Consider the following 14231-nt stretch of genomic DNA (forward strand, 5'->3'; position numbering starts at 1 on the left):
TACCTCTTTACATAATTATGTCCTTGTTGTTGCACCACCTGGTGAAACTTTTATATCGTGTGTAAACCTATTATTGCCATCCACACATTTATAGAGTGAGATGAACCCCTCATGATAAAATAACCCCCCCCTCCTCTCACCCCCCATATTTATACGACAAAGAAATAAAATGAGAATTGCATCAATTTTCATTATGTAGCATTAAGATATGAGTAGAAAAGGTTAGGTTATGTTAGGATGAGGGTTGCCTGCTATATTAGGAGCGTAAGAATGTCAAACCTGGATCACTAATCCGACGTAAAATGGCTTTTTAAAAGAAAGATTAGTGCTGACACAACATCAGTATGTCGTTTAAAGCAAGGCTCGGCACCTGCGCACAAGCCTCAATTTTAAACCCGCTTGTGTGCAAATAACTAAATAACAAGGATGACAACATCCATAAAAGCGAAGCACTGAAACGGAAGGACAAACGGACATTAACATTTGTATAGTGTCTGAAACTGAATAATCAGAATATAAAAGTATCGAATGAGTCGAAGCAAAATTGTAAGTAAATTTGTTGAAAAACTGCTTTATACAGGATAATGTTTATGAACATACTTACATTTTTAGGCCTTGATTATAGAGTTGCTTCGTTTATACTATTGTTCTTTGTTGTCCCAGGAATCAATATACAAAAAATAAGATCAAACGAAAAAAAAGATCACATAAAAATTTGTTTTTAAAAAAGTAGAAAAATCAACATGTTAAATGGACGTACGGACATTCTGGTAATGATTATAGAGTTGCGACGCTTTCTAACTCGTACCTAACTACTACAGGAATCATCATGCAAAGTTTGAAATCGATAGGACAATTCTAACCTGCCTAAATTAACGAATAAAAGCTATTCATCTCGGACGGACGGACGTACGGACCGACCCTAATTATAGAAAAGCTTCGCTTTTAAAAATAGATGGATTGTTTTAGTGGGAACAGGTTTAGGCATCATGTTGAATTTAAAGTTATTATATGCCGATTTTAATTAGGCTTACTCGCGGCTGCCGAGCCCTAGTTTTAAGAGTTAATTAGCCAATACTGACTTTGTCGACATTACAAGTAAAATTAGTGACTGCTCTAATAGTACAAACAATCAAGGCCTAAAAATCTGGAATAGTCATAACTCAATAATCTCGCAGTGCACATAAATGCGCGAAAAATACTTATTCTAATACGCGGTTTTTCTTTAGTGAAGCTTTTTCTGAGCATCATTTGATCCATGGTATTCCGGATTATTTATAGGCCTTCTTATGCCGCTTAAAATAGTGTGCAGGCATGACATGTACGTTCAGCCGCTGGCAGTTAGCAGCCATTAAATGATAAATCTCATAGATTTTTGGAGATAATCGTTACCAGAAACATTTTACCGTGAACAGCATTGGATCCTTTTTATTTATTTATTATGGGAGGGGGGGGGGGGGTGATCATTACTCATCAACAAGAAACTGCTTACATTATTGGAGAGCCGTTCAATGTTTATTGCTTTCAAGAAAGGTCTTTATATTTATGGCCTAAAAGCAGGATAACTTCTTCAATAGTTTTACAGTTTAGCTACTTTCTTTTGCATAAAGTAAAGTAGTTTAAATGGTTCTATGTTTGTTGTGTAGCTACTCTATTGTTTCTTTTGTTTACTGCACTGCAAATTCTTTTATATTTACCTTGTTTAGTGGCAGATTTGAAATGTGTAAAACATAAATTAACCGAACTGTAGCTCTAATTAAACAAAACGTAAAACACAAACATGCTCTTTGAAAAAAAAGTATTTTTTGCTTATTTTAGGTAATGTTAGGTTAAGTAAGTAAATTTAGAGCCCTATAGTGATGATGTCCCTCAGAGGTGAGCCCCTAAATAACATTTTAGATATACTTTCTTTCGCTTTGCTAATTTTGAACACATTTGCATCTCCAATATTACTAAATTAATATGTATGAGGCTCAAACTAACTATTTATATTTTCAAAAAATTTTAAGATACATTCTGACGTTTTTTACAGCAGATACTCTAGGGGTGACTGTTTTCAAAAATAGCACATCAATAATTGGATTTTTAATATCATGCTGTAATTTTTTTTGTTTAGACACATGTTGGTTTATCAATATGTATTAAACTAGCGGCTGCATCCCTAGCATTGAGAAGTTGTGTATTCAAATGAAGGTAGTAATTAAGGAAGAAAACTAGATAAAACCTTTCTAAGTCTTAAATCTAAAAATTAAATAGCCCAAAACCTTCTCGGGAAAAATTTTTAGCTTACCTGAAATGGATAAATCAATTGATTCTAGTAGTTCTCAGAATCTCAAGTTACAGACAAAAAGATCTATTAAAAAAATAGGATTTATGAATAAAAAATCACGAAACCTAGATTCACTAATTTGGAAGATTTTCAAATTGTGAAAACAACTTTGTAAACTTTTTAAAACTATACCGGCTGTGGCCATAGCATCTAGAGACCTTGTATTAAAGGGGTAGGATTTTGAGCCAAGCATCCCTATAAGCAAGATCATATCAATCGAATTATCTTATCACATAAAAATTAACTCTTAAAAAAGTTAAAAATTAACATGTTTAAAATGGACGATTATCTCTGGTGACGATTATAGAGTTGCCACGCTTTCTAAATCGTACCCAATTACTCTAGGAAACTTTGAAAACGATAGGAAAAGTCTAACATGCTTAAATTAACAAAAAGAGCTAATCGTTCCAGACGGACGGACGTGCGTACGAATGTTAAAAGTTTCGCTTTTAGAAATAGAATGTTCAAATAAACTGTGTTGATTACTCTATATAAAATGTATGTTACAGAGGTTTTCTTGGAATATAAAAAGTAGAACATTAGGCATTAAAAAGCAATAAAGACAGAGAATTACTATTTACTACGCTTTCCAGGATTTTACGGATTTCCCAATCAAAATTTTATTAAAAAAACTAAAATAACAATATGAGTATGTAGTTATATAAGGTTAATATAGGTCTTATATTATTAAATAAAAAGTATGGGTATAGTCCCTTTCGTGGCAACGCTTCATTTTCACAGTAGCTTTTCTTCATTTCTTGCCCCAGCGGTGGGGTCCAACCCTGCGGGGCAATCACCTAACTCAATATAACCTAACCTAACCTAAAATAACCTATCAAAAGCCATACTAAAAATAGGACAAAGCGCTCTTTAAGGGGAAAAGTAATTAAGAAAAATGTAGTTAAAATTACTAAAACAAGAATTAAACATATCCCTCTTATCCCTGATATTTTCTATCCTGGGAAAAGTGAATGAGAAAAATGTAGTTGAAATTACTAGAAAAAGAATTAAACATATCCCTATTATTCCTGATATTTTCTATGCTGGGAAAAGTGAATAAGAAAAATGTAGTTGATATTACTAGAACAGAACATGAATTAAACATATCCCTCTGATCCATGATATTTTCTATCCTGGGAAAAGTGATTAAGAAAAAATGTAGTTGAAATTACTAGAACAAGAATTAAACATATCTCTATTATCCCTGATATTTTCTATCCTAAGAAAAGTGAATAAGAAAAATGTAGTTGAAATTACTAGAACATGAATTAAACATATCCCTATCATCCTTGTAATTTTATATCCTGGGAAAAGTTAGTAAGAAAAATGTAGTTGAAATTACTAGAACAAGAATTAAACATATCCCTCTGATCCCTAATATTTTCAATTCTGGGAAAAGTGAATAAGAAAAATGTAGTTGAAATTGCTAGATCAAGAATTAAACATATCCCTATTATTCCTGATTTTTTCTATCCTGGGAAAAGTTAGTAAGAAAAATGTAGTTGAAATAACTAGAACAAGAATAAAACATATCCCTCTCATCCTTGATATTTTCTATCCTGGGAAAAGTGATTAAGAAAAATGTAGTTAAAATTACTAGAACAAGAATTTACCATATCCCCCTGATCCCTGATATTTTCTATCCTGGGAAAAGTGATTAAGAAAAATGTAGAACTGAAATTGTGAGAACAAGGAAGTAAACAAAAAACAAGGATGAAATTTTCCAAACAATGATTTTTATTAAACAAATCATTTTACTAAAAATATTACATTTTAAAATAGGCATGTTTAATTTTTGGTGATTAATTAAGGGGTGAAAGCACTTTTTTCCATGTAAACTATTATATTAGCCAAAAATGATATTTAAGAAGATTAATCAATCCATATAAAGTGGTAAGGTTTTAAGTTGGAAACTAAGAAGATGTTGATTTTACTTTAAGATGAGCGTTAAAATGATCGTAATTTAATGTAATTTTCCTACAGGCAAATCAACTATAGTTAAATCATATAGTAGCTTTAAATTGTAAATGTGAGTTAGCCTACATTCAAGTATGTAATTGTATGTAGCATTTATAAGGGCTCTCTCTTTTATATTTGGGATTTAGTTTCAGTAGTGTAAGTGAGGCTACTATTAAAGTGCAGATGGTCTGTTTGTCATATGTGTGAAAAGAACATACTTTTATATCTAGGATTTAATTATAGAGCTACCTTTTCGTCCTAAGAATCATTATTTTAAAAATCAGATGAATAGGATAATTATGTCATACAAAAAATGTTAAAAATAATTGACGTACGGACTTTCTGATAACGATTATAGAGTTGCCACGTTTCCTAATTCGTGCCTAACAGTTATAGGAATCATCACGCAAAGTTTTAAATCGACAAATTTTGTTGTAGAGTAGATTCTGTTGGACATAGAAATCTTTTCATGAATTTTTTAAAACCTACCTCATATAAATGAAGAATTTTATATTATATCCTAGCTTCACAGAGATTCAAAATTGTGGTGAAAAAGAAAAATGAAAGGCAAGCCTACCCAATTTCCTATTTTAAGGGGGTGTTGACACCCCTCTACAACACCCTATCGCACGCCTATGTGTATAAGTATAAGGGGAAGAATGAAATTCAGAATTAGGCACAGCAAAGCAAAAGTGAGATTTTAGAAGCTACAGTTATTCCATTTTCTTGTTACGGTGTGCTGCCAACACATATTTATAGCTTTAATTAAGGTTTTATGCTGTTTTTCTACCCCTAACCCCCCTTTTTTAAAAAATAGACTCTAGCTGTTAGGGGTGATCGGCTGCAAGTAGAATTGGCAACTTAAAAAAAAGTATAAATAAGAAAAAGAAAGATATATTTTATGTAAGTACATATATGTATATATTATACATGTAAGGCAGCTAACAAAGACAAAAAAGAGGAGGAGGGAAAATCTGATAGAGAATAAAGAAAAAAAGGGGGGGAAAGCATAAAATATATAGGGGATCTTAATACATATATATATAGTGTATAATACAAGGCAGTTATAAACCGGGCTTACAATATCAGGTTCCCCCTCCCTTTCCATTTGACACCCGCAAAATAAGTTCCCCTTGAGCAGATGAAGTGTTAAGTCATCCTTCCCTTTTTTTTGTGATCCCATCTTCTATACAGATTTTCCCTTTGATTGTCCCCTCCCTTTTATTCAACAAGTTAAAACCTATGCATGTGTGTGTGTGTGTGTGTGTGTGTGTGTGTGTGTGTGAATGTGTGTGTGTGTGTGTGTGTGTGTGTGTGTGTGTGTGTGTGTGTGTGTGTGTGTGGAGTAGAGTTTCTTTCTAGTTTGCTTTGCTTGTTCGCTATCAAAAATGAAATCAAGCCTGAGCCGCCCGCTAATACACAAAAACAGGCAAAGTACTATGGTGTGTGTGTGTGCGTGTGTGTTTGTGTGTTTGCTGCACTGCCACGCCATGCCTATTAAGAGATATAAGTTTTCCGGAATTGTAATGTAGGGAGTAGATTTGAAATCTGCATCAAATTTTAAGGATTTTTTATAAAATTCGTTTTTTGTATAATTCTTTATCTAAAAGCGGAAATACAAATTAAGTTAATTAATTTTGGCATCTGTGATTGGTAGATTTAAAAAATCTGCGCTCTGATTGGATGTCGTACATCATTCAACCAATTAGAGCGCAGGTAGTTTAAAATCCACCTATCCTATTGGTCAAAATTAATTAACTTAAAATGTATTTTCGCTTTTAGATAAAGAATTTTACAAAAAACGAATTTTATAAAAAATCCTTAAAATTTGATGCAGATTTCAAATCTACTCCCTACATTAAAATTCCGGAAAACTTATATCTCTTAATGCCTATGGAAGATCCCCTCGTTGTACGATGTCACTTCGGTTCGACTTCGAATCATCAGTAAGTACAAGTAGTTCGCGCCGCGCAGGCGCTTTCATTTGCTCAGATTTTTCTTTGCTTTGATTTGATTGAACTGTGGACGGCATATATACTGAAACATAACTGATCAAAATAATACACAAACAAACAAAGAGAAAGCTAGAAGAAAGAAATCCTTAATGCTATGCATAAAAAATAAATAAACAGAAATATAAATTTGCTTTGTTCATCAACGTTAATGTGAAAAAGTGATTAAAATAAGCCTGGAAATTGTGTTTGAAATAAAAAATGCCGCGCGCACATGTTTTTAATTTAGTGTAGTAATAAAATAACTGTAAGGATGAAGGAAAAGAAGAGACCCAAAGATCAAAGAGCAACCGATATTTATTACATTTTTTTAAGCGAAGCTTTTCTATTTCCGTACGTCCGTCCGTTACAGTTAGCTCTTTTCGTTAATTTAGGCATGTTAGAATTGTCCTATCGATTTTAAACTTTGCATGATGATTTCTGTAGTAGTTAGGTACGGTTTAGAAAGCGTAGCAACTATATAATCTTTACTAGAATGTCCGTACGTTAAATGATTTTTGGAATATAGATTCCTGGGACAACAAAGTACAGGTTAGGTTAAGTGTCCACTCCTGCGTTTGGGACTCCTGCGTTTGTCATAGGACCGGATTACATTATCCATAAGCAGCAACGTATTGAATAAGTTTTAAGACACACGGAAACAAAATATTTATGAAAAAGATGCCTAATAGTGAAACAAATTTTGAATTAAAAAATAAGCCGTACATCTTAAATAGTAACCGAGAAATTAATACTTTGTTTATAGCAATAATTTTCAGCTGTCTAAATTTATTAGATGCTGAGAAAATCACGGATTGAAGGATAAACAAATAAATTACATTAGTTAAGGAGTAGCTTTGCTATACAAAATATCTAAAAGATAAAGCTTTATTAAAAAAATAGCGGCTACACCCCTAGCATCTAAGGGCTCTATATTTGAAGAAAAATAGCCTTAAACCATACCAAGCTTATTTAAAAAAAATAAATAGCCTAAAACCACCTCAGATATAAGAGGCTTCACTGTAAATAAGAACCATATCGGTTCAGCGGTTAGCAAGATCCTTCGCTACAGACAAAAAAAAGCTTATTACTTTATATTATAGGATTAAGGATTATAACTATTTTACTACTATTGTCTGTCCGTACGGCCTTTAGAGAAGAAATAGAAAATTTATTAAGATTTATTATAATTGGGGAATGACTTAAATAAAAATATAACATAAAATTGACAAAATATATTTCTACTGCTCTTTAAATCTATTGTTACTTCTTTTTTATCTCAACTATGAATTCAAATTGATTATCGCTGCGCTACATTTGAACAGTATTATATTTGTTAATTCATATGTTTCAACAAAATTTGACAAATTTCTGCAATTTTTTCTTTCTTGCAATTATTCTTTTCTAATTTTAATCTATAATTTTGTGTTTAAAAAATGCAATGTACACATTTGTAAAACAAAAAAAAATATCTTCCTGGCCCTCTGTACTCTATGCAGGGATAAAGGGATAGAACATAGGACAATATCCTCCCCCCCCCCCGCAAAAAATTATAAAATAAAACTTTATGTTCAATTTTTTCATCCAACTTCCCCCCGAAAGTATTTAACTGGCCAATTACAGAACGAGTTCATAAAGTTTGGGGGTAGGATTAATCTTAATTTCTTTATTTTTTTTGACATCTAGGTATCTATTATCATTATTATAATACTTTTTCAAAGACAAATATAATTTTCAATAGTAGTCTTTCAAAATAACAAAAATCGTTCCTACAAAAATTAAAATGGCTATAACCATTGGTAATTTGAATGTGAAGGTAGGTCTATGTATAAGTTAGATTATAACAGGGATCTAAAGGGATAAGACAATAGCCGATAATTTGATGTACATCCCCCTTGATAATGTACAAAATTACCCATTCTGTATATTACAATTTGTGGTTGAAACGTTTGGACACTCAACCAATAATAAACCAACAAATCAAGATTCATAAAAAAGTCTCCAAAGTTGTTAAGCCAACGAATAAACGCGCGTAATTATAAAACTTTTGAGACTAGAGTATTCAACAGCCCATTTTCCCCTCCCTCCCTGAATAAATAACCTCACCAGGTAGGAGATAGATATACCTACAACTTTCATGTAGTAACTAATTATAAAAAAATCGTAATTTGAAGCACCTCTCTAGATTAATTTTACTTGTGTTCTGCAGTCAAGTGTGGACTTTACAATAATTTAACATCTATATTAGTAACAAGAACAATTTTTATCATAGGAGCTAAGTTATTAGATTTTGAATTATTGGGGAAAGGATAAATTATTCCAGTGTGACTTTGAAACCAATAGATACCCTCTTGATTGGAACCGGTTCTCAGCCATGCTAAAAAAATTATTTATAGCATCGTATTGCAGACAATTTTCTACGAATATCAAAAAAAAATAATAAAATTAATAACCAGTTTTGTTAGACCCGATGAATATCCGTGGAGAGCTGTCTATAATTCGGATTAATAACCATTCTTGAATCTTTACCCTTAAATAAATTGCAGAAATGAGGTTGATTCATTAAAATGCTACTATTTCTGGTATTACTTTTAAACTTAACTTGCAGATAATCATAAATTAAAAGACCAAAGTTTAAAGCTGTTTTTATACCATAGAAAAATAGCTTAAAACCATTCCAAGACTTATATCTGAAAACCATTACAGGAGCAATGTAAATATTATCAACAAAAAAATAACTCAGTTAGTAATTATTGAGATTTTAATATTCAATAATTCAATTAGTAAAAACCCTACTACTTTACATACTAAGAAATAAAGTTGATATTATGGAGTAGCTTTGCCCCCATACGTTTCCACTTTACAAATGTTTAAGGTTAAACGTATTTAGGTTTAACATTCCATTAATTTTCCAAGTGACCAATTTATACTTATGATTTATTATTACAGGATAATGATACAAAATTTTAAATTAATATCATTTGTTAGGTCTCTATTATACATGGAAAATTTTAAAACAACGATAAACAAATATGGCAATAATCAGAGGTGGGCCTTAAAAAAATAAAGCATCTTAAAAGCATAATCGGCTATGGTAGCTAGATCACAAAATTTTATTTTGTACAAATTTGTCTAAAAGTGTTCTAAAATCATAGAAGGGTTCTTAGCATTAGATTTCATTTATTTTTTATAGATTTTTAATATGATTTTCGAGGATTTTTTACATAAAAAAAAACAACTTTGGTGATCTAGCTACCATAGCCGGTTCAGCGACCATTTTTTTTAAAAAGAATCCACCTCAGAATGAGGATTGCGTTTGTGGGAGATACTTCACAGAAACTGTATCATTATCAACCTTTAAGTAGCATAATGTTTAAAATTGCTGGTTTGTTCAATTTATTAATATTTAATTCCCAAAAGATGATAATCCTTCTGATGAGAGATCGTGTTTTTAAAACTTCGGGTACCATTTACATTTCATGTCCCCTTCTTCCTTGCTCCTATGTAATTTTTAATAAACAATTTTATCTAAAGCCTTATCGCTAAAACATAACCATTTAAATTCTATATAAAGATAAAGCCTTTAGGTATATACAGCTAAAAGTAATATTGCTCTTTTCGTCAACAATGATCACGTATTGTTCTTGTCTTGTTAGAAATATGAAATACCTTAGAAAATCGTGTCCAAAGCATAACCCACAGAGATATGTAAAATAAGTAAAATTCAAAATTTAAAGGATAGTGCAATGACAGATAAATTAGTTTAGTTCTTTATTGCGTCGTATTATTGACAGCTTTCCGCGGACATGAGGGAAATATATAATCTAATCGAGTTTTGATAGCCTCGAGGTGTATTAATTTTATGATTTTTATTTTGATATTTGTGAAAAATTATCTGTACCGAGAACCGGTTCTAATCCAGCGGATATTAATCGGTTTTGAAGCCATATTAAAAAAAATATGGCAAAGGCAAAATTGATGGGAATGTAATTCTAATCATTAATGCCCAATCCCTGTAACCCTTAAAAATCTGATTATTTCTCTTGGTATGGTATGAAAATTTCTAATGCTATGAAGCATAGCATATTCATTTATAAGTGTGCATTCACTACAGTAAATTTATCATTTTTAAAAGCGTAGCTTTTCTATAATTAGGGTCGGTCCGTCCGTACGTCCGTCCGTCACAGAGAGATAGCTTTTTTTGTTAATTTAGGCATGTTAGAATTGTCCTATCGATTTCAAACTTTGCATGGTGATTCCTTTAGTAGTTAGGTACGATTTAGAAAGCGTAGCAACTCCGTAGTCCATTTTAAACATGTTGATTTTTTTACTTTTTTAACAACAAATTTTTATGTGATCTAATCATCCGATGGATCTGATTTTTGGTATGTTGATTTCAGGGACAACAAAGTATAATGTTATAAGCAAAGCAACTCTAAAATTAAGTCCTAAAAATGTAAGTATGTCAATAAACATTATCCTGTATCAAGCAGTTTTTCAAAAAATTTAGACTGTTTATTACATTAGTATCCAAAGTTTCATGGTATCGTTTTCTTAGTCGTTGGCTTACCAACTTTGGGGACTTAAGTAAATTTTAATTGACTGGTTCATTAAGTTGACTGTTAAAACGTTTCAACCACTAATTTTAATCTACAAAAGGTGTAATTTTGTGTATAATCATTGGAAATGTACACAAATTTCTCGGCCATTGTCTTATCCCTTAAGATCCCTGATACAGGTGTGCCAATATGCGGAATTGGATACACACTAATATATGCAAGCTCACAAATTGATATCAGTGAAGATTTTCAATAGTTTTACATGTTCTGTCATTCAAAAGCATATTTAAATATAACATCTCATTTAAAGGGCAATACATTTGGAATTTAGATGTCTGAGCACAAATTTATAATTGTAGTAAATCTTCAATTAACATCTAACTTTAAATACATCAATATTACAACTTTCTTAATTACTAGCGAATGCGCTCCTAGCATTTAGTGGCTCTGTATTCTAAAAATAATATAGCCTAAAACCATCGAAAGACATATGTCAAGCTTTCCTGAAGTGGAGAACTTCAACGGTTTAGTAGTCACTGAAATCTTATGATTTATACAAAAAACCTTACTACTTTATATAATAGGATTATTGTTAATATAAAATTAGATTTGAATAAATTTAACAACTGAAGCTATAATTATATTATTATGTAGTTGAAAAATTCTCTTGTTTCATATATTGTTATGCATACTCAAAAAGGACACAAAAGCAATAAGAGGGAGTATTCAAAATAAAGAAAAGGAAGCAAACAAATAATAAACTATTGTAATAATAAACGGTCATAGGAATTTGATAATGAAGGGATAAGACAATGAACGAAAAATCCCAAATTATGACAAATATCACCACTCCTGTTAATTAACTGTAGATTATAATCTTTGGTAAAAAAGTTTGGATACTTCTAGTTTGAACCACCCAATTAATAATTTAAAATAATAATTTAAATTTGTTATGAGATAACATGTTTTTAAATCTTTGGGTACCGTTATCTATAATACAAAGTAGAATGATGATTGTCCGTCTGTCTGTCCGTCCGTCCCTAAAGATCTCGGTAACCACTAAACTGATCGTATTCTACTCTACAGTTAATATACCTACTGGTCCTGTGGTGGTTTCAGGCTATTTTCTTGGGGCATGGGACACCCCCAAACCCCCTCCCCCCCCCAAAAAAAAATCCCCCAACCCCTTTTTTAGGTAGGCTGTAGCACTAGGCAGCAGCCTGTAGCAGTGCCTATTTTTTAAAGCAAATTGTATATAGGAGGGTTGACTTCACCTTACCTCATAGGGCGAAGCCCCTAGAGGCTAGGGGCGAATCCGCTATTAATTTAAATAGGAGAATGTCTCCTTTCTTTATAATGATATTACAAAAAAATTCATATAACCCTATTCAAAAATATCGCTTTTTTGGAAGTTGTCATTTTTATTTCATGTCTAATTAAGTTGTTTTACTTTTTAATGAGATTGTAATAATTTCCTTATAATTGTTATGGTCTCTAAACAAAAGTGTAATAAAACCATGTAATTCCATACATGAATGGCCTAGTTGCTGATTTATTACTACTTGGATCTTACACTAAATTATCATGTACACTTTTAAAGTGAAACTTGTAGCTGGCTAAAACAACGATCTTACTACCGATCCCTTTACCCCATTCCCCCACCCCCTCCTACTGGATGAACGAACTGACCAATAAATGATGTCCATGTTAGCAACCTAAATTGACGACATATTTTAGTCTATCATATCCACGTATATTTTAGCCATATCATTTTTTTAAAAGCAATCTTTTTAACATAAAAATTTTTAGCATACTTTTGATTGGTTGTTTTGTGTTGTTAATTTAGTAAAGATCTATATGAAACACACTCAAAATTATTATGAATAGTTCCAAAAAAAACGTATTTTTATGTAAAGAAATCAATCATTTTCAATTTTAACTTTCTCTGGAGCCAAACAATGGGATAAAAAAGGTTCCATCCATCATTTTAGGTTGAGTTTTGGCTTAACCAACATCACAATTTCATGTTGACCTACAAAATAATTTTGAAAATATAAAAATATTGGTTAGAATAAAAAGTTTAAGTATAAATAATGTTGGTGCTTTTAATTGATTGTTGGATTAATGTAAATCAGAATGCCATTGCAATTAGTAATTATGTTATCTTTTTTATTTTAAGCTTTTAGATGGAATGACATATTCAATTTGTAGCACCATCCTATTAGATTTTTGAGAGGTCAAGAGTTTTAATAATTTTGAATAAATCATATGATTTTTTTTACAAAAAAATAACCTTTAAAATGGATTTATTGAAATAGGTTTCATAATGTTTTAGGTTTTTAACTGCTTTTTTTATGTCTATTACAGTTTTAATTGTTCTTAAATTAAGAATTAATTTTATTTACAAATTAAACTCATCAAAATAAAATTTTTTCCCAATACTTTTTATTTTTAGTAAAATGTCATTGGCCAAGTCATGGAAAATACAGAATTTTTTTTGCAGTATGCAACAAAAAATATTTATTTTTAAGAGTGTTTGCATCAGGGAGTTAGGGAGGGGACAGTGGATCAAATATTCAATGTTTAGGAGTCTCAGACATTGGGTACTTATTTAAAGGGAATGTGCAAAAATTAAGCAGGTTCTGACTGACTTTGGGTGCATCATTGCTGCTAACTCGCTGAGTTAGTTTTGAATATAGCAGACAAGTATCAATAAACTTAAATTCTAGCAGACAGAAATATTTGTCATAAGATGGCTGGTTTGATAATTTTTTTTCTCCAAAAAATATCATTTCATACCTAGATAAAAACTTTATTCTAAGAACCCTTAAATTTGATTCTTGTATATAGTGGAATTTTAAAATCTAGGAAAATGGTGTGAACGAGTTCCAGGGACAATTTTTCTAGTAATTAATTACAGAATGGTTACATCAGTCTGATGTACTGGTAATCTAATTTTCAAATGAATGCTTTTTTTCTTAGAACTTTTTTTCTTATTTTATAGTTTTCAAAATTTTATTGAAACACCCTTTACAATTTTTTTAAAATTTTCTGGATGAATCTGGATTTCATGGCCTTTCTGCGAAAACTCTTAATTGCCTATTGTCCCCTCCCTTACTCCCTGGTTTGCATGGTACTGGGCCAACAAGATTTCACTAATCAATCACAGGTTACCAAACATATTGGTCTCATGCTAAATAATTTAGAAATGCTAATTTTGTGGTTTGATGCATGCAATTTTATGAATAATAATCATGTTATTTTTAAAAACGAGCCAAGCTTTTTTTGAGGGTTTATTTGACTAATTGTTGAATTTTTAATTGATTTAAATTCAACAGAGAAACAATCCCCCAATGACTATAAATATTTCGGAAAACAGTAAAAGTGTCTGAC

This window comes from Acartia tonsa, chromosome 10 (assembly GCF_053477335.1).
Source record: "Acartia tonsa isolate MP-2025a chromosome 10, ASM5347733v1, whole genome shotgun sequence".
NCBI lineage: Eukaryota > Metazoa > Arthropoda > Copepoda > Calanoida > Acartiidae > Acartia > Acartia tonsa.